Source organism: Cornus florida, unplaced genomic scaffold (genome assembly GCF_030987335.1).
Source record: "Cornus florida cultivar Cherokee Brave unplaced genomic scaffold, ASM3098733v1 CherokeeBrave_3.0.0_Hap2_Chr02, whole genome shotgun sequence".
In the NCBI taxonomy this organism is placed as follows: Eukaryota; Viridiplantae; Streptophyta; class Magnoliopsida; order Cornales; family Cornaceae; genus Cornus; species Cornus florida.
The window spans coordinates 35,427,248-35,450,325 of record NW_026775572.1 but is presented as its reverse complement, the minus strand read 5'-3'; the positions used below and the strand labels follow the sequence as shown (position 1 = coordinate 35,450,325).

The following is a 23,078-nucleotide window of genomic DNA, read 5'->3' as shown; positions in this document are numbered from 1 at the left end:
ACCTGTTTTTGAATTAATTACGACTTCTGAAAATGGACAGGGACAAATTTCAGTAAGTCTTAATATTAAATTATTCGGAGTACTAACCATTCGAGAGTATAGTCAAGACACCAAAGAGATCAATGTTGGCTCGGTTAAATCATTCACCACTATATAAGATGCCAAATAGTCTTAAAGAACATCTACAAAAGAGTGTTAGCACACATTTTCTGCCTCCACAACATATATAGTTACTGTTATATGTGAGCATATATATTTATATATACATACATCAAAATGACTACTACTCTACAATCTTTGCACAAGGACTAAAACTGGAGCAGGAAATATGGGTTCATTTTCAGGCAGCAGCACGGTCCTGGTCACAAATTACCTCAAAGATGAGGAGTATACAAGTTAAAGGCTTCAGATTTTAACACCATCTGCCGTCCTTGAATGTCTGGCCAGCCATGCAAGACTAAGGATCATGAGAACAGGTTACCGAGAGCACTTGATGTTCAGACGAAATCCCTGTCAAACACGCGGACAGCTACTCTTAGCCCCATATTGATTTCATTTGTGAAAATGATGATCTCATTAAGATTGTGCCAGGATCCACATCCTCCAGGTGGGATCTCCTACAGCAGCCCTTCCATTTGCTCTCCGTGGCCGTCGTCTCATTTACCTTCCTCTGCCAGCTAAAGTAGTCTTCCCACTTCATAGTCTGTAGTTTCAGAAAGCGAGTATTAAATTTTAGAGTTCAGTACTGACTTGATGTACAAGCAGTTACATGACCACAGAGTAGTTTAAGAACCACCAGATAAAGAAAAAGGGAAACGATCAAATGGATTTCAATGCAGAAAAGAATGACTACTAATCTATCGCAAGTTCACTATATATGTGCTCTTCAAAAAAATTTAAAAGACTCGCGAGGAATAAATTAATTTTTAAAATAACGAAGGATAAGTGAAATCGACCTCATTCGTGGTAATATTTTTGAGACACAGGTTAAAACATGAAACCCAAAGAAAACAGCTCGTATCAAAGAAACTGCGGCCAGAAACAACATAAGTAGTATTTGAGTGTCGTAGAAACTCATCAACCACTGTTAGAAGCCAGAAAACCATTAAGATAAAAGTTCCAAGGGGATGAAACATTCAACAATCTTGAAGTAAATTGCGATGATGATAAATGGATATTGCAAAGAAAAATAATAACTAGAAATAATGAGTCCATGGACAAAGCAATAATGTGTACACCCTAAAGTAACCAACTGACGAATGCTTCCACCATTGTGTATTTTTTGACACTGAGGGAAAGGAATGGTTTTGACCATACCAACTGATTTGCTTTCCAGCAATTCCAAACAGAAATTTGTATTCAAGCAATGTTACAAAAAATATATATGTAAGAAAGAAAGAAAGAAAAATTATCATTATTCTTATTTAAGAAAGAATAAGTATACATTAAGTGTTTAAGATACATTGTCACCCTTCAATTATAAAGAAGAAACTAACTTGTAGAAGTCGAGTTCCTTCAAACGCGGGTAGCCGCGCCGGGGCAGGGGGGGACTATGAAGTGGGAAAAAATAGATTAAGTTTTTCCTTGTGTAGGCGGAAAAATAAGATATTTCATAAACATGGGTACTTCAGTAATTTTTCCAAATTAAGCGTAATTTTAAAAAACAAAATCAGATATTTTGTAAACAGGGGTGCTTGCGTTGACTATGATTTTTCAAAGACAAGAACTGTAGAATTAGGAAAGTCTCGATCAACAAAATTCCTCCACAGATCCTTCAATGGTGAGATTCTCTCACTCTTCAGTGGGGCTGCTGAAAGCCTCAGTGAGATTCAAATTTCAAAGTATAACCTTCTTTTTCTTCTTAACTTCAATTTCCAACACTACTATGCATAGTAGATACCCACAACCAGCCCTTTAGTCACCCTAATCTAATTGCCAAAACCTTTGTGCTTTATCATGTAATCCTAATCCTATTACCCAACTTTCTGTTCCTAAACCTTTATTTTTGCTGCTACCCAATTACTGAGAAGCTCTTCTTTTTTTATTTTTTATATCAAACAACTCAAACCCGAATTAGCCTTAAACCACAGCCAAATTAATCCTTATTCCATTTCTAACCATTGATCTTACCAGCTCATCCAAAAATCCTATATTTAAAAATCCTAGCCCACCATTATTTGATTGTAGGTAGCCCTAGTTCTCCTTACTTAAGGTTTTGTCCTACATCTAGAATGGGCTATCGAGTCTTCAACATATTCTTTTACATCAATGGCCTGAGCAGCAACTATTCAGGTGTTAGTTGAGAACACTCCTGAACAACCACTTGTAAAGGGATTTAATACAATGCTGTGGTTGGTCGGTTGAGTGCTGACTCCATTCTGCTCTCTCTGTAGACATTTCTATGTGTACTAAATGGACCATATTACATTTGTGAATAACCATTCCCAACTCTCAGGAAATGTGGGAAAAGGAGTCGCCAAAATCAAATATTTGATCCACAAGTTTTGATTTATGCCCTTCATTTCCAACGGCCTATGTGGAGGAATTCCCAATTCCCAATTCATGAATATTTTTTTATATAATTAATTCATCAGGAGACCAAAGGCCACCTGGCTTGATGGATAAATATATACTCTCTGATATGTACTAAGGAATTCTACCAAAATTGTCACAATAAGGTTTGACCTTGAATTTTGTCTTTTCATTGCAGAGTGATCCTATGGCAGTAGTATATCAAAAGAAAAGAGATGGAACCTTAGAGGAACTTGGTTGTACAGAAGTGATAATGAACAGTTTGGATCCTGCTTGGATTGGAAAAATTAACGTTGCTTATCAGTTTGAGATTGTTCAGCCTCTGATGTATGTTTGCCATATTTCTCCTTATCCTTGTGTGGATTTGTCTTGTTCACTATATCTGGTAGACCTTTCTTTGCCTTACGAATTTATTTCACATGATAACCCATTTTGTTTTTTCAGCTTTCGTGTGTATGATGTAGATACAAAGTACCACAATTTACCGGTGAAGATACATAATGATTTCACTTTCTCGTCATAATACTAGATTGTATGAGATGCTATTGTATGTGCTACTTACCGATAGTGAAATTTATATAGTACATAACTATAGATCTGTTGTTTTTGCCAATTTGGTGGTTTTTTAAGTGGCTTACACAAAGTTATGGGTGCCAGAATTCAACTTGTTTGCCTTGCTGTGGAATGTACTTTACGTCTTTTTGAGTTCCAATATCTTTTTTTTTTTTTTGATAAGTAAATTTTATTAAAGAAACCGCTCAAAGGGGAAACGAAACCCAAGGACAAAACAAGGCCAAAAGCGCCTCAAGTCTTCAAAGAGGCCAGAAAAACAACCAACTCCTCTACAGATCGAAAGTCTCTCCCTGAAACCCAACAAAAAAGAGTGGAAATAATAGAGAACTTAAGCATAGAGATAGGCTTTTCCTTTCCATCGAAATATCTCCAATTTCTCTTAAGCCAAATACACCACCAAATGCACAGAGTCATCGCCCTCCATCCGTCCCAAATGAGAGCCCCCACTGAAAATCCTCTCCAAGTCTCAATCAACCCTCTAAAGGATCCAGGCATAACCCAAGGGATCCCAAACAGCCCAATCATCAAAACCCAACAGTTCCTAGCCATGCTGCAATGAAGAAGAAGGTGATCAACGGTCTCCGCATCTCGCAAGCACAAATAACATCTATTAACCATCACCTGATTCCTCCTTCTTAGATTATCCTGAGTCAAAATCCTACTCAAGACAGAAGTCCAAGTGAAGAAGGCTACCTTAAGAGAAGCCTTGGTATCAACCTCTTACTTCCTAAAGGGAGGTCAGGGGTTCAAGTATCAGAAAAGACAAGTGTGTGTGAGTAACAACTAGGGAAAAAAATCGCCAAATGGACTTTCAAGGGAAAAAACCTCCAGCACCAATCGTAAGACACTTGAAGAAGGAGCTCACCTCAAAATGACTTTAAGGGTTAGGAATCCAAAGCCAACAATCAGTATCCCCAACTGAAATCGTCTGACGGTACAACAACTCCAAAAATCGGGTGACCTCCTCAATCTCCCAATCTTGGAAGTGCCTCCTAAACTAAACATCCCAAGTCAATCTGCCGTTATCAAGATGATAACAGTCAATCACCTTGGCCTGCCTATGAGAGGCAATCCTGAAAAGCCGTGGAAAGCAAGCGCAAGAGGAAGCTCCCCACACCAAAGATCCTCCCAAAATCTGATCCTCTTACCATCCTTGATTCGAAAATGAACATACTTGCAGAAATCGTCCCACCCCTTCCGAATGGCAGTCTAAACCCCCACATCCCTAGGACCACGCACCATAAGAGAACTCCACCCTCCATTGCTCTCCCCAAATTTATGTGCAATAACCCTCCTCCAGAGCCACCATCTCTCCACCTCAAACCTTTACAGCCATTTCCCAAGGAGGGCCTTATTGAAAGGCACCAACCTCCTAATCCTCAAACCACCCCTCCAAATAGGATAACACACTTGTTCCCAACGAACCAAGTGAAACTTGAACTCCTCCCCTCTCCCCCCCACACCCCCAAAGAAAATTGCGCTGCAACCTCTCAATCCTTTCTGCCACAGAGGAAGGAATCAGAAAAAGAGAGATGAAATAAGTGGAGAGGCAAGAAAGGGTATTCTTAATCAAAGTGACCCGACCCCCCTTAGAGAGATACTGCTTCTTCCAACCTGCCAGCCTTCGTTCAAATCTATCCACAACAGGATCCCAACTCCCCACACATCTCGAAGGAGCACCCAGGGGCAACCCTAAGTAAGAAATAAGAAAGGAGCCAGTGCGACAACCAAGAATCTGGGCAAACCTCTCAATCTCTGGGACATCCTCAACCGGCACAAGAACATTCTTACCAACATTCACCTTTAACCCATAGACAACTTGGAACAAACCAAAACACATCTCAGATATCCCAACAGAGTCGCATCAGCATCACAGAGCATTAAAGTGTCATCAGCAAACATCAAGTGCAAAATCTCCAACTGGCTGGCAGTGTCCCTGCCCACCCTAAAGCCTCTAAAAAAACCCAAATCAACCGCCCTCTTAAACAATATACTAAGGGCCTCCATCACAAAGAAGAGCAAGAACGGAGAAATAGGATCCCCTTTGTTTCAACCCCCTCGAACTAGAGAAAAAACCGGTCGGAGCTCCATTCACAAGAACTGAAAAACGAGCACAGGAAATACAAAACATGATCCATCTCCTCTAACGCTCCCCAAAACCCATCTTTTCCATCAGATAGAGGAGAAAACTCCAGCTCACGCCTTCTCGATGTCCAGTTTGCACAAAACACCCGGACTCCCACTACTCAATTTGGAATCCACACATTCGCTAGCAATAAGAACTGAATCCAAAATCTGTCGACCTCCTACATACACATTATAAGAATCAGAGATGACACCATCCAAGACCTTCCTTGACCTAGAGGCCAGGACTTTAGCAATCAACTTGTAAAGACACCCCACCAAGCTAATACGACGAAAATTCCTAACATCCAAAGTCCCCCCCTTTTTGGGAATGAGAGCAATAAACATGGTGTTCAAGCTCTTTTCAAAAGAGCCCTGAGCATGGAAAGCATGAAAGGTGCTCATCACCTCCTCACGAACCCCCTCCCAGCACTCCGAAAGAAATCTCATGGAAAAACCATCAGGCCTTAGGGATTTATCCCCGTTACAGTTCTTCAGCACAGACAAAACTTCCTCTTCAGAAAACGGCTCCTCCAGAACAGAGCTCTCCCCACCTGATAAAGAATCAAACTGAAGCCCTGTGAGCAAAGGTCTCCAACCAGCAGTTTTTATGAACAACATCGAGTAGTAATATGCAATACCCTTGCAAATCTCCTCCTCCTTACAAAACACCTCCCCATCCACTCGGATTCTCCTAATGTGATTGCCCTTCTATGAGCATTGGCAAGTCTATGGAATTTTTTTGTGTTATTATCCCCTTTCTTGAGCTAAAAAGCTCTAGACTTTTGCCTCCACACCATGATAGCAATCTCAGCAAACTCCGCGTGACACTTCACCCTCCTAAGTTTCAAGGAGTCTGGCAAAAGACCCTGACCCTCCATCTGATCAAGATCAGCAATCTCTGAAAAAACCCTATTCTTCCGCCATACAAGATTATTGAAAACCTCTTTGTTCCAAACTTTAAGATCGTTCTTCAATAAATGCAACTTACATGCAAGAGAGTGACTAGGATCGAACACGCTCCAGAAATTCCTCAGCTCGAAGCCACATATTCTCAAATCTGAAAGGGGATCTTCTACTACGCAACCCACCACAATCCAACATCAACGGAACATGGTCAAATAAAGGGCAAGCCAAGGTGGCCTGAACAACATCCAAAAACTTCTCCTCCCAATCGCTCGACACAAGGAATCTGTCAAGAAAAGAGAGAGTAGGAGGAGAACGACCACTAGACCAAGTAAAGGGACCACCTACCAAAGGTAAATCAATCAACCTCGACACATCAATGAACTCCGAAAAAGACTCCATATCAAACGTCCATCTTCCCCCCGTTGACCTCTCGAAAGGAGAACGAGCAACATTGAAGTCCCCTATACACCAAGGCAGCTCCCATCGCCTTCGCACCTCTCCTAACTCCTCCCAAAACAAATGACACACACTGTCTTCTGAAGAGCCATAAACACTAGAGAAAACCCAACGAAAACCATCCTCTAACAAAGAGAGCACACAGGAAGCAGAAAAAAAAACCCCACTTGAGAGTCCACTAAAGAAAATTAACGGTTATCCCACATGATAAGAACATCACTTATAGAGCCAATCGCATCCAGAGCAATCCACTCCACAAATCTCTTCCCCCCCCCCCCCCCCAAACAAGCTTCGCACAATTAAGTCCGTCATTGATGTAATCTTAGTTTTTTGAAAACACACAACATGACCACCCTTTTTCCGAATAACTGACTTTACAACTTTTCTCTTCTTTGAGTCATTGAGACCTCAGACGTTCCATGATAAAATTCGTAGCTTCATAAGGAAACAAATGAAAAAGCACTCCCACTCCTTCCACCGTCCCTCTCCCAGGATCCCCTGTTCCTCATTTCATAAGTAAAGACATCATTGGGACTCCTCACCTTCCTCTCCCACACCTTAGCCTAAAAACCAGCCCTACAAGCCACCCTATCCACAAGCTGAGCATCAACAACTTCATTAAACAACCGCATCGCCTCATCCATCCTACCTACAAAAGACACACCCAAAAGAGAACCTAACTCACCACCCTTCTCTCTCAACCATTCCTCTTCTGGCCTCTCATACCCAAAGCAACAGCAGATGCCTCCAAACACTCCCTTTCCGGCCCCAAAACAGCTAAAGGTTCAAACAAGCCAAAATTAAACTCACCCCCTTCCCACTGAACCATGCCCAAATCCCTATCAAAAGAGGAAATTGCATCTCCCTCCCACCCATTGGAAGAGGAAGGGGAATAACAATTCAGTGGCTTCACAGCGTCCTTATCACTCATAGAAATCCTTGAATTACATTGAATGCCCTTCAAGGCCAGATGCTCCCGCAATTCCTTCAAAAAAATGTTGGCTGACACATCATCAAGTTTAATTTTCACATCCCTTCCCACAAAAATAGTGACTCCCTCGCTTCTAAAATCACAAAGCCGAGAGCAGCCAAGCTGGAAAGCACTGCCATCAGATTGACAATCAAACTCTGGCTCTCCCTCAAAAACTGGGGACAAACATTTTGAAACCGACTCCACCACTCCCTTTTTCAACCCTAAACACCGTCGAGACACTCCACAAGGATGAGAGTAAGAGGGAGAAGAAGAGTGAAGAGGAGAGAGACCATGAGAAGAGACTGACATACCCGGATCAGAAACATCCTGCGAACTCGGGACCCACTTTTGCTTCTCCTTCCTTGACCATCTTCTACAAAAAGAAGGGAGAAACACCTTCTTCTTCAGACGGTGACCCTAAACACACCCCTTAGATCTTCGTCCTTCTCTGGAGCCTTCAAAAATCACGTTGGACGAAGAAACATCATTACCATCCACAACATTAGCTAAGAGCCCAAAACAATTGCCTAACATTGGCCAGAAACGGCATTAAAAGAACCCGATCCACCCTTCAATCCATGACCTAGATCAACAGGCCCAAAAGCAACAGAATCATTCAGCTCGGCCGCTGTACCTTCAATTGGACCAATTGAAGCATAGTCCTAATCCAAAGGTAAAGCCCTCGTACTAATATTACCAATCAAAGGCCCACACGATGAAGGGACACTTACTCCCGAAGTCATAACCTTTGGCCCAACATAAAGCCCATCACCACAAGAGTGCACCAAATCCTTCGAAGCCCAAGCATTTGAACTTAAGTGGGAACCAGCTGTATTCCACTTATAACGACCGATGCTTGTGTGCCGCGCACGTGTATGGCCAACAAGGCTCGTCCTTCCACACGCATGAAACACTCTACGCGTTTGAAATGTGTGAAGGCCACCACGTTGTCTTCCCCGATCCCACATCTACAAGAACGCTAAACGGTCAGCCTCGGTGAAAGCTCAACCCCTCTGAGAATCTCGGAAACCCTCGTGCCGGCGACGATCAGACACACCTGACGAAACATTTTTCCTTTTTTAGGTGAAAATCCGTCAAAAACATTCCGAATTACGAATCCATAGGTCATCCCTCCATTCTTTCCATCTCTGAAGCTCAATCAATCCCTTCTTTTCCATAGATTCCCACCTCAACCATTCGATCTCCTTGAGCAAGTGCGAACCATCCCCTCCTTCTAAACTTTCCGTCGTCGGCACCAGAACCAGAGGCTTCTCTTTCCACACAGCCACCTTATAACAAAGCCAATCGTCGTGTATGAAAACAAAAGAGCGGAAAACCCTGCCATCCGAAACAGTGATACGAACCCTTTCAACGTCCAAGGCTTCGTTGGCCTCCACCCAGATAAACCCCCCACACAAATCCTTGACCGTCACGAACAAAGTATGACTCCAGAGATGAAGAGGGAGACCAAAAAAGTCACAATCTTCAGCCCCTATCCTTTGAACACCTCAGAACACCCTACCCTGAAGCTTCAATTATCAACCCATAACGTAGCTGTCCCCCAATCACGACGTTCCTATTTGAGCACCCGAGAGGCTTCAGCCGGAGAGGGAAAACGAAACAACAGCAAGGAGTCCGGCAAGGGAGAAACCGCAACTCTGGAGGAGACCTTCCAAACACAAGACGCCTAAGCCGCAATTTGATCCCTATCGCCCACTTCTTTATCAACCTTGCCCACCTAACATGAACGAAGGTCCTCTTTTCATCTTCCAATTGAGTCATCATCCAGAAAGATCGAAGGCCCTCTATACGTGTTTGCAGATCTTGCAATCCCACCTTGAAACAGATGAGGCAACCTAGCAACTTCCAAAAACGATCGCATAGTAAAAAGCGATGAAAACAGAAAACCCACGACGACAAACCCAACAGAGAAAGAGAAACCGAAAAAAAGTGACAGAGGATTTCACCGGAGTTGATGACCCCGGTGACTGGTCGGAGTAGTAGACTTCGGCAACATCTCAGTCACAACAAGCTTTCTCCATCAAGATTTTGTATAACTAAATGGAACTTATTAAAAATGGAAGAAGTTGTGACATTAATAAGGTCATCCACAGTGACATTGTCCCTTCTTGTTAAGTTGTGACTTTACGTCTTACACGTGTGGTAGCTGTGAGGTGCAAGAAATTTAGAACCGGGAAAATATATGGAGATGATTTTTTTAATTCTTTCTATTTTAGCTGAATATTCCAGAGTTCAGAGCATTTACAGTTTCTTACTGCTGTCAATTTGGCTCTAAAGTGAACAAGAGAACATTTAGCAAGGGATTACAAAGATAGGAAACATAAGAGTAGCACTCATTTTGAATGAAACGTCAATAATTAGTTTTGCTTACTGTTAGGGTACTTCAACTGTGAGGTGCTTAACTTTTGAGCATGGATGTTAAAACCAGATCCACATCCTATGATGCTATTGTCCAAAAATATTAAACAATCCCAGTCCCACAAAAATTTCAAAAATGGGTGCACTCCTAAATTCCTAATTCTACTGATCCTAATGTAGAGCCTTAAAATGTGGTTTATTTTTTTTGTTTCTATGAGAACTTAAGACCCAAATAATATTATAAAACAAAGATTATGACTCACTCAAATGTCTTAAGTAAGACAAGCATGGAAAAATTTTCTTCTCCTTTTGACTCTGCAGCGTTATTGCTGAGTAGTCAACTGCTTTAGCAAGTAATTAGGTTATCTAATTCGTTATTTTGACTAGTACGAGTGCTTTTTTCTTTTACTTTTTCTTTTTGGTTTGTATTTTGTTGTGCTATTTTATAGAGAGGGACTTAATTTTGCTTAAAACCAATCAATATCATACTAATACAGATCTTAGTGCTTTTATTTTTCTCCTTCCTATATTGTTGCTTCTTCTATAATGCCTTTTCATGACTGAGTTAACTGAGTATTCAAAATAGAATATATTTCAAATTCAATATCTTCATTCCATGTATTATCCTTAATGGATAAATGATGATTCATGAACTTTTTTATATTACATTTACATATAATATATGTATGTGCTATCATAGTTAATACTGTATAAAAATGTTTTTATGATAATATTTTTTTAAAAATTGTGCAATACTTTATGCACTCCAACATTCTTACGAAGAGTGATGGGGAATGAGCTATGATGATTTTCATGGATGATGAGTCGTACGTGTTCAAGTTCTACTTTTAGAGAAGGGGCAAAGATAGATGAAATTAAGGATTATGTAATTAGGTTTTATTTTAATTATTTTTTTTGCTTTTGGCAATATTCTATTTTTGGGGATATTTTAATATTTTAGGGTTTGTTTATTCTTTGCCTATATAAAAGGCTTCTTTGTAAACAAACAAGGAAATTTTTGAATATTGAATATTATCATTGAGTTTGTGAACTCCCCCTTTGTGTCTTCTCTCCCTCGTGTGTTTTTGTTGTTCTCAATCCCTCCGTCTATCTATCTTACCTCCTTCGATCTAATTCTCATCCCCCTCTTTCTTCCTAGTTACTACTTGTTTGGCTTTAGATGGCTTTTTGGAAATTTATCTTTTCAAAATATTTATTTTAATATTTTATATTTTTCACGAGTTTTAGGCTTCTAAATGTTGTACTATTAATAATTCTTAAGCTACACAATTTTATTATCACAGATTATTATTTTTTATTCTCAATCCGATCCTAAAGACCTACCAATTGTTCCAATATACGATTCCGATTCTATTTTAGGACCTTGTTTCACAGGCAAACCTTTGAGGGTGGGCCTTAGCGCAATGGTAAGTTTGATTAGTTGTGATCGGGCGGTCACAGGTTCGAAACTGGAAACCACCTCTCCATGTGGAGGTAAGGCTGCGTACATTTGACCCTTCCCAAACCTCGCAATGAAAGGAGCTTTGTGCATTGGCTTTCATAGGTAAACCTTCATTTATTTATTTATTTTTGACTTCAAATAATGTCGATGGACTATATTCCTAAAATTTATTTTTTTGGAGCAAGGCAACAAGATTGAGTGTGTGATTACATGAAATTTTGTGCAGCGGATACATAAAATCCAATGAAAGCCAACAAAGAAATCACACACAAACACAAGATATAAATGGTTCAGCCAAAACCGGTCTATGTCCATGGATGAGAATACATTCCACTATGATTCGTAGAGATAATACAACAATAGAGTACTAACACCTCGTCTATGAAGATGCAAGAAAATGTTGTTCTATATTTGGGAAAAAAATTCTCACACTCCAAAAAATCTGCCTCTCTTTCCTTCTCTCACTTCTATTTATAGAAGTTTACATTTAACCCTAATTTCTTACATTTTGTCACTAGGTTAAAGGTTGATGGGCCTTCTTCCTTTGTGGGGTGGTCTACCTATACGGATTCGCCCAAACGGAGGTATGTTTTTGCTATTTTTGATCATGCATGAATTGGGCCTGAATTATGGACCTTTCGGATGATGATTAGCCCAGTCGGTCGGGTCTATTGGGTTGCACCTAGCTGGCTCAGGCCCATTCGCATTTCCCAACTCTTCATTTGCCCCTTTAATTTTGCCATAATGATTAGGGCGAGATTAATATATAATGACTGCGACGAGGGTTGTGATTGGACGTGACGGTGTGGGGGAATGTGTATGGGCGAGCTATGTTAAGTGCTTCGGTTCCCGGATTGTCATGATTGCTTTAAATCATGACCTCCTCACATGAATGCCTTCTGCTTCTATGAATTGAAAATGACTTTGGTCATTTTTCTCTCTTGTCAGTGATAAGTATTACCTTTATATTTCCCGTACTCCAATCTTTAAGCTTCCCTTTGGCGAGAGTTTGTATTTTTCGGCGATCTTCTCTACTTTTTTGCTTCCTTCGTTTACCCGCCTTTACTAGGACGATAAAGGTGCTAGCACTGGGAGGGACCTTGAAAACGATGAAATTTTGTTTACTCCGTCCCAACTTTGTGTGGTCAGATTCCTCCTTCATCCTTTTATTCCATTCGGTCTTCAATGTCTTAGGGTTGGCCACATTTAAGGTAAATCCTAACTTTTATAGGATCATATCCTTCATGATATGTCTAAATCTAGAATAGAGTCTTTAATTAGATGCATTTGACCTTTTTTTTTTTACTGGTACCATCTCTATCCCATCCCCAATCGGAAGATCTACACTGACACTTCTGATTCGGACAAAAATTAGAAGAAAAATCCCATTATAATAGGGGGTAATTGGAAGTCCCCTCAGACCCCTTTACCTGTCATCCCCCGGGAGTTCGGGATGAGTGCTCTTCCAACCTTCACTCCCTACAAGACACAGCCTTCCACATTTTTGTGGTTCCCTTGCCCATCATCTAGGATTTTCTTCTGGCTTCTTTGATTTCGAAATTTGCATAGCAAGGCTTAGGATTCTGTAGTCATTTGTTTGGAATAACATTCCTTTTGCCTCCACTCTTTTATTCGAAGAGGCTTTAAGGAGGATTGCAGTTGGAGCAGCCCCAATACTATCAATGGAGGATACTTCGATTCCAACCTTCGGTAGGGCAAGGAGGAATGACAGGCCTGTAGTCGCTGATCTGAATGCCTCACTTGCCCTCCGGCTCTTTTTGCCTCTACTTAGGCTACTGTGCCCCTTTTTGCTATTTCTGAGAGATCCAAGGGCCGCCCGGGGTGGGGGGGGGGGGGGGGGGGGGGTTAGGTCTGAGGAGGAAAGGGAACCAGGGGATATTGATTAGAGAAAACATTTCAAACGGAAAAGATTACGAAAAGATTTTCTCACACTCCAAACAATCTGCCTCTCTTTCCTTCTCACTTCTATTTATAGAAGTTTACATTTTACTCTAATTTCCTACATTCTGTCTCTAAGTTAAAGGTTGATGGGCCTTCTTCCTTTTTTGTGTGGTCCGCCTATACGGATTGGCCTAAACGGAGGCCTGTTCTTGATATTTTTTATTATGTATGAATTGGGCCTGAATTATGGACCGTTTGGATGATGAGCAACCCAGCCGGTCGGGTTTGTTCGACTGCACCTGGCCTGGCTCAGGCCATTCGCATTTCCCAACTCTTCAATGACTTTTCACCATGTACCACTCCACGAGCCTATCTCCTCGCTAATAGTGTCGCTGGTGTTTTTCCTACTCTACCAATCCGTATACTACCCAGTGTTATTAAAGGTGCACCTAGGCTCGAGGCGCAGGTCTAATGCTTGTTGTCATCCCTGGAGCAATGATGTTTACTACGTGTGCGCCTCGGTTGTGTCTCATCCTGTTTGTCAAGCATGCGATGTTTTTTTTATTTTTATTTTAAATGATTATTCTATTTCTTAATAGACAAATAAGAAAGCCAAAGTGTGCGAGAAGGAACTATTTTTTTTTTTTTTAATTCCTAGTTGGTACTCACACACACATGCCTCCACCGAGGTTCGAACCCCTGACCTTCCTTTGGGAAGTAGGGTTCTGTTACCGCTAGGCCACATGTCTATTGGTGCGAGAGAAGGAACTTTTGTTCCAAAAGAATAAACAAATTGGAAAGCCCAAGAGTCAAAGTGCCAACCGAATAAAGAAAGCGTGAGACTGTGAGACGAACGATGAAGCCACGTCAGTTCTTTCTTCTTCTCTCTCTTCTTATCTTTGTTTACATCTCTTTATCTTCGTCTAATTCTCTTCTGTCTCTGTCTTTTTCTTCTTTTTTTGGCTCTGTTTATTCTCCTTTTCTTCTTTAACACTTTCTCTCTCTTATCGTCTACTTTTTTCTATTCATCTACTTCTTTTTGTCTCCGTGGGTTTGTTCTTTTTTTTTTTTCTTTTTTCTTTTCTTGTTAACATTTTTTTTTAATAGATTTATTTCTTTTTGTGCTTTGTTTTGCCTTTTGAAAAAACAAAATTTGTTTTGCTTTTCAAGAAAACAACTGTGTGCTTTGTTTTATGGTTGTTGGATGCTTGTATAGTTGATGGATTTACCTTTTTATATTTGATGTTAATTTTTAGAATATTGATATGACTTATGAGATATGAATGTTTTTACGGTAATTTAAATATTCAATTGTGTGCCTCACATCACTCAGGCGCACGCTTCCCCGTGTGCCTCGTGCCTTGGTGCACCTTGAGCCTTTAATAACACTGATACTACCTCTACCCATCAACTCACTCATGGGACTACATCTTTCTCAATCTCACGAGTCTCAATCCACAACCTAGGTATCTATTTATAGAGCTACAAACACAATTTCTTAGAGGCTAAGCTTGCCAAATAAGAAATTACCTAACACAATACAACTCTAAAATAAAAACCTAATTAGAATAGGAATTTGAGACACAATTTTCAACAATCTCCACCTTGACTTAAATTCCATCCAGCCAATCATCGCTTCCATGGCATTGATCAGGACAATTCTTTTGCAACTTCAATCTTGACGATACTCCTACAAAATTATGATTATTCCCACTGTGTCCAATGCACAATCTACAAAATTATACTTCTGTGGCTCCACCTTGACCACTCGAGTTCCATGCCATGTAATCAAGCCAATTGACTCCACCTGCAATTGAGACACGTAGCACTCGTTGAGACTTCTTGTAGTTTTCTAGATCTTTTTCACATTTGGCTCTGATACCAATTTGTTAGGGCAGTGGAATCGCGCAAATGCATAAATCCAATGAAAGCCAACAAAGCAATCACACACAATCACAAGATATACGTGGTTCAGCCAAAACCAACCTATGTTTTTGGATGAGAAGAGATTCCACTATGATTTGTAGAGATATTACAACATTAGAGTACCAATACCCCATACATGTCTTTTCATCATGTACCACTCCACGAGCCTATCTCCTCGCTAACAGTGTCACCGGTATTTTTTCTACTCTACGAACCCGCATACTACCTCTACCCACCAACTCACTCATGAGACTACATCTCTCTCAATCTCATAAGTCTCAATCCACAACCTAAGTATCTATTTATAGAGTTAAAGCCACAATTCCTTGTTGGACAAGGATTATAATTTCTTAGAGGCCTAGGCTTGCCAAACAATAAATTACCTAACATAATACAACTCTAAAATAGAAACCTAATTTGAATAGTAATTTGAGACGCAAATTCCAATAGTTAACATTATGTATTTCGAAGGTGTTCGGTTGCAATTTATTTGCCCCACAACAAATATTAACTAACAACAGCTTTTGATCATCATAGGTAAACAAAAAGATCGCAAATGATAAAGTTAAAATTCCAATTTGTTACATTGCAGATGCTGAAGTTGAAAGATCAAGAATTTCTTGGTGAAGCCAGTTGTGTATTATCTGAGGTGAGTTTATTTGTATTCATTGGGGCTCAAATTGAATTCAATAGTGATGTTGCACGCTTTTCAAGCTCTTTTGTCTGCATATTTCATTGAGTTTGCTCTATATATTACATAAATGGTGTAGTTTGAGAAATTATGTAATGACATTTTGCAATCACTATTTCAATAAAAAAATATGGTTACGGCTATTTGTTGACCTGTTTAGTTGCTTTCACATGTTCAAGTTAACAATTTTGGTTGATTAGCATCGCATAAATCATGAGATATATATTGTTTGAAGCATATGTTTGTGTCTAAATAAGTGTTCTTTTTTTTTTTTCCCCCCTAGTTTAAATATGTGTACGAGTATATGCAAAAATCTTTAAAATCATTGGATTTTGTTGTCTGGAAAAAATTCAACTGGTTGCCTTTACTGTACATTTCAGAAAACTACTTCATGTTTTAATTAATAGAGAGACTGTCTATCTAAGTGATTAAACAATATTGACCATAGAATTATTGTTGTCATGCTATCACTCACATATACTTGCCATCGATAATTATCCAGACACTCTGCTTCACTATATAATAACAGTGTCAAAGTGACAAAATTTGGACATGTATAAGCATACCTAAGATAGTTCAAATTTAGTGGGAAATATGTGAAAACTAAATGTATATGAGAATTGAACGCATGTCCTCATTTAAGTCTAAATTACACAGCTTTGTCCATGGACTGTTTCTATGTGTACATTGCTGCATATTTCACAGCACATGTCCTTCTGCACTCTACAGGTCCCTTTTTGGATTCCATGACATGCATAAAATGTGGATACATGCTTTGTGAAAAGTCCAGATCAACTTTGGTTTGATGTACTTAAGGTATTCAAATTTGAGCAGTGTGTGGAAGTCCCTATTAGTTGCAAACATATTTGGAAGATTCAGGCGATTTCGGTCAAAGCATATCCTATCGAGGACTTGAAGGAGGACCAGAGTGATTGCCAACTCTGGTCCCAACTAACACAGAAAAAGAGTGTTCTTTCTGGTGGGACCTACTTGTGGCTTCCCCCAAATTGAAGATGTGATGTATTGAAAACTGTGTGATAAATTTATTAGCAGAAGGATGGCTTTTCAGAATAGTGCTTCTATATCCCTTTCTTAAATGATGCATTTTCTCGTAGTTATCTTAATCTGAAACAGTTGTTTACAAAGTTCTTCCTTTTTTATGCAGAAATATGCATAAATATTTACTTCTCTTTTTTCCTTTTTTAACTCTTGACAGATAGTGACTAAACAAAGTTCAAGTTTGATCCTTAGTCTTCACAATAAAACTGGGCACAGTTGTCTGACAAACTTTGGGACACTTAACGGTCCATGCCGAGGAAACTGCCGGTTCAAAGAATGCTGTTGAGATGGCATTCCATTGTTCCAACTTGGAATCCAAAAGTGTATGTATTTGAAAGCAGATATCATTATATGGAGCTTTGAGTTACTTGGAATTTTGGTTCTTAGATTTTTTTTTTTTTTTCTTTACTCCTTTCAGGATCTTTTCTTGAGAATATCTAGGATTGTTGAGAGTGGTATTACTGTTCCAATTTGCAAGACAGAAGTCGTGAATAACAACTTGAATCCAATTTGGAAGCCCCTATTTCTCACAATGCAGCAATTTGGGAGCAAGGCAAGTTTGTCAATTCTTGTGATGAGATCTAGAATAAATGTTTAATTTATGATATCTGTGGTTGTCTCATGTTTTTGTGCCAATAATTTAAGTTTTGAGATAATTTAACATAAAGGCTCTTAAGATTTGCATTTTGGATGCCTAGTCACCGTAGGAAATGTAACTGGAGACTGATAGAATTATTTTATCGCATGGCATGACCCAGATTTGTTAAGTAGCATTATGCGATGGATACAACTACAGGTTGCTATATATATATATATATTGGTTTTTTATGGTGAAATTTTGTATTTGGTGCAGGACAACCCATAAGTTATTGAGTGCTTTGATTTCAATAGCAGTGGCAATCATGCACTTATTGGGTAACTGTCCAATTTTATTCGTCTCTTCAATTCCTATTTTTTCTTTTCCTTTTGTCAGCTAAGTTCCTGCTTTTGTTTTCTTTCATCTGCCTTTTTGCATGTTTTATTTATTTATTTTTCAAATTTTCTTTTTTCTTCCATTGCTCATTATATTGACAATGCGTTCATATGTAACAGTAAAATGCAGAAATCAGTGGCAGACCTTGAAAAACTTCACAAAGAAAAGATTGGTGCAAATTTTATCTTACCATCTGCTCGACATGGTCATGAAAAGGTATTTATTTTATACGTGATAAAGATTTTAGCCATTTGTTGTATGTCTGTCATGTCTGAACCTGCATTGTGCTTATATTTCTGTAGGTTCTGAAGGGTCAACTTTTTGTGGATGGATTTGTTGCAAAGGAACTGTACAGTTTTCTCGGTTAGATTACTAGTGGCTTTTAACTTAACTTTATGGTTGCTGTTGATTTTATTGGTAATAAACCTTCAACATTCCGAAAAGCTATATGATTCCAGTCAATTAAATTTTGTATATACAGTTGCTTGGCTCATGAATTGAAATTTAAATTTTGTCCAGCTTCAAATGGAAATCCTCGACTTTTAGATTCTTTACACTACATTGATCCTTCAGGCTGGTTGAATGCTTTCCAGCAGGTAAGGTGGTGACCCCTGTGGTGTTCTCAAATCTGGAAGTGTCTATGCTTCTCAAATAATTTTAAAAATCTTCACTAGCTTATATTGGGGCTAAAGAGCCTCCCATTAAGTCAGATACCCTCGAGTTGCCACCTGTGGTGTTATCAAACTGGAATTATCTATGCTTCAAGAATAATGTTTAAAATTTTTACTAGCTTATCTTGGAACTAAAGAACCTACCATTAAGTCAGATGACATTGAATTCTCCCATGGGAATGCAGACTCATAAACAACTCTTACAAGTTGCTCACAATGAAATGACCTGTCAATGTGATTATTAAATGCTAATTTTATGAATGACACTGTAATATAAATTATGGAGTTTTCAGTTGGTTTTATTATTTGTAGACCAAGTTGGTGATGTACGAGTTAATTGTCATGCAAAGAAAGTTTTGTTCTCTGCAGTCTTTATTTTGCATTTAGTAGAAAATAATCGTTGATTGATATAATGAGTGCACAAGTCAATGACTGAACTCCTTGCAGGCTATAATATAGGTTGGGGAGGTCATACAATTCTATGATTCTGATAGGCGCTTTCCTGCTTGGGGTATTGGAGGAAGGACTTGTAATGGCTCAGTATCTCATTGTTTTAACTTGAGCAGTACAAGTGGCTTTGAGGTAATAATCTCTTGCAAGGGATGGAAGAGACATCCTGTTGTACTCATTTTTAATTTATTGTTTGATGCGCTCCTTATCTTGTGCCTAAATGCAAGGCATGCTACCTTTCAAATTGCTGGTGATAAGGCACCATTTCATTCTATGATTTCTCACGTAGGAACACAGTTAACATACCTCTAGCCCACAAAGGCCAGTGCCGAAGGTTGTTTAGCCTACTCTATCATTATTCTCGGATTACCATGGTTTATGCATAAAATATATCGGACCGTTTGGAAAGACTAGCTAGATTTTTTGTGCAGTAAGTTGCCTTAAACATCATATTTTCATCCCAGTGATAGGTGTGTGGGTAGAGATGCTGCCATCATTGATGAATAACCTTGTACGTCTTGGTTGCTTGTATCTTTTATATCATGTGATGGTCAATTTCCCATTCATGTAACAGGTTGAAGGGGTAGAAGGTATAATGGCAGCTTATGCAAGTGCTAAGCACAATGTTGCTCTTGCTGGACCCACCTTATTTGGTCCGGTGATCAACAATGCTGAGAATTTGCTGGGCAGTCCCTCTCCTACAACAAGAGCAAGTACTTTGTCTTGCTGATTATAACGGTAGTGAATCAAATGACTAATATTTGCTTCTTTCTTGTTCGTTCTTATTTTTATTTTTTTGATAAAATAGTTTCATACTTTTGTAGGATGGAGTTCTTACTGATCTTCAGGAAACTAAAGATGCTTTGGTGAGAGCATCTGACCTACCCCTTTCGATTCTTATTGTTGGAGTTGGTGGTGCCGATTTTGGAAAAATGGAGGTAGTATATCCTTTTTTTTCTTAATCAGATTTGGCCTTCAATTAATTCACTTTTATTAGCATAACAGCACTAAAAATCCTTTCATTGAGGGTGTTATCCTTTTACAAACCTCCCTGTTAAAATTGTTATGTGACATAATTTTTGTTATCCTTGCAGATCCTAGATGCTGATGGTGGACGTAGATTAGAGAGTTCCACGGGAAGGATAGCTACATGAGACATTGTACAGTTTGTTCCGATGCGTGATGTGCAAGGTGAGTTCATCATTGTGTTGCTTTACAAATTTTAAAGTTGGTAAAACATTTCGGTCAGATTTTTATTTCTCTATTTGAGCATGACAGAATGGATGGAAGCAAATTTGATAGCAAATTGCCAAGTCACCTATTTGTTAAAGTCATGCAATCCTAAAAAATAATTGTTCTTTACATGTTCTTATATTCTAGGGTTTGGGTACCTACAATAGTCTTGTCAGCCTTCTTTGATGCTTTAAGTATTTTTTAGCTTGCCTGTTGTTGAAAGCTCAAGTTGAAGGTGGATTCAAAGAAGGTCTTGGTTATTAATTCCAAATGGTGCTGTTGTTAGGGGCTCAAGATTGAATTTTTGATGTTCGTTGGGTACTTTTGTTAAATCTTATTCAAATGAATAAATGCAGGTTCAGCTGAATTTACATTGCTTCAAACTTGGCTTGTCCCATCCAGCCTTCTTTGATGCTTTTTGATTGTTTAACTTTAAAGAAGCTCAGGTGAAGATATGATTGTTGCATGATTCTAATTGATTTGAATTGAGAAATATAGGGCTTGTTTGGTTCAAGTTTCTAAAAACAGTTCTCAAAAAACAAAAAAACTGTTTTCTGATAACTATAAAAGATATTTCTCTAAGAACGAGCCTTTTTTTTTTTTAATATGTATAACTAGTTTTCAGAAATGGTCAACCGAATAGATTTTCAGTTCTCAGAAAACAAAAAACTGTTTTCGGAAAACTGAAAACAGACCCATAGTTTTCCTAATGGTTGAATTTACTGTGCAAGATTTGTCTCTCAAGTTGGTATTGAAAGGAATAACAGCTAGTTTGTAGAACTAGACTTCCAATCAATTGCTGCCTTTTTATGCCATGCCTAGGAAATCTATATTGCTTTTAGCAGTGACACTTGATGTTGTTTTAAGCCTGAATTGAGTTAATCTCATATAATGACCTCAGCTTTGTTTAGCTGATAAACACTCGTGAACCTGATGTAAACCTTGCAATTTACAAGACTTTGTACTAATTAACCGTATGTTTTCTCATCTGTGCATTCTTAGTTATATGAACCTTTTTTTCTGTGTGTTGCAGATGGGCAGATCTCTGCTGTTCAGGCTCTCCTGGAAGAGCTACCTGGCCAGTTCTTGACTTACATGCGGAGTAGAGACGTCAAACCACACACGGCCAATGTATCCCAAGCTTCTTCTCAAGCGTATCCACACACGGCCAACGTAGCCCAAGCTTCTTCTCAAGCATATCCACATACGGCCAACGTAGCCCAAGCTTCGTCTCAAGCGTATCCACACATGGCCAATGTAGCCCAAGCTTCTTCTCAAACGTATCCACACATGGCCAATGTAGCCCAAACTTCTTCTCAAGCGTATCCTTGAATGGTCAAAATCACCGCAAAAATTTGAGAACTGAAGTAAATCTCTCATTTTCATTGAAGCTCATTACATGTACAGGACTTTGCTTAGAATCGGCAGATGTTATTACACGTACAGGAATTGCTTAGAATTGGCACATGTGAAGGAAAAATATATATGAGAGTGCATATCATTAAGAAGTAGAAATACTTTGGCTTATGATACAGTAATCAAAATTGTTAGACAGTATGGTTTGTGGTATTTTACAGAGAACTAGACCAGTGATGGTGCCAACTACGATTGATTTGATAATGTTGAGAATGCCATAGTGGTTTTATGAACATTTACCTGTTTTTGAATTAATTGTTTTTTCAGCCAAGAAATGTATTTAAACTGCACTTGTTTACTGCCTTTTTTAAGAATTGAATTTTATAAGAAATATTCTATTTACTTCAGGTTTGTTCATATTTGACTTGACACAACTTCTGCAAATGGACTGGGACAAATTTCAGTAAGTCTCAAAATTAAATTATACTAACCATTCGAGAGTATAGTCAAGTCACCAAAGAGATCAATGTTGGTTCAGTAAAATCATTCACCACTATAAGATGCCAATTAGTCTAATTTAAAGAACATCTACAAAAGAGAGTGAGCAAATGTAACATAGCCCACATTTTCTGCTTTAGTTAGACTCCCACTCCACAACATATAGTAGTTACTATATATATATATATATATATATATATATATATATATATATATACTATTCTAAAAGTGTAGAGAATTTCTTAACATTTTTAGATTTTTAAATAATTTTCATTAAATACTTTAGATTATAATATATACTTATATACTATTTAGAATTTCAATAGCCACATATGATTAAATGAGTCATATCTGAATTCCAATAGTCACATATGATTAATGAGTGTGTGTGTATATATGTGTGTGTGTGTGTATATATATATATATTTATTATTTCTACACATTTTTAACAATTTTGAATTAGAATATTTATTTAATGGTTTAAATAAAGAGTTAATAAAAGTAATTTTAATAACTAAATACACACATACAGGAATCAATATTCAAAAAAAAGAAAGAAAAACATTTTTTATCCCACTTCTTAAAAAGCAACCCATTTTCCTTCCTAAAAAATTCCATGCCCTAATCCACAATATTAAAAAAAAACAAAAAAAAAGAAAAAGAAAAAAAAAAACTAAAATTGTAAAGAATTTTATAACATTTTTTAATTTCAAATTTTAAAGTGTAAAGCACTTTCTCTATTTCTTAATTTTTTTATTTTTTATTTTTCATAAAAATGTCTCATTAAATCATGTAATTATTCATACCACAATGATAAATTTTTTTGGCTGTTGCAATTTTGAAATTCTAACACATTAGTATGGAGATATTCAGGTTCTCATTAAATCATGTAATAATTCATATCATAGTGA

The 23,078-nt window shown here is 38.3% G+C and overlaps 1 pseudogene; it reads left to right on the top strand.

The window, feature by feature from the left end:
• Window positions 1-435: 435 nt before the first annotated feature.
• On the top strand, window positions 436-21,645 carry LOC132296033 (protein BONZAI 3-like; annotated as a pseudogene).
• Window positions 21,646-23,078: the final 1,433 nt, after the last annotated feature.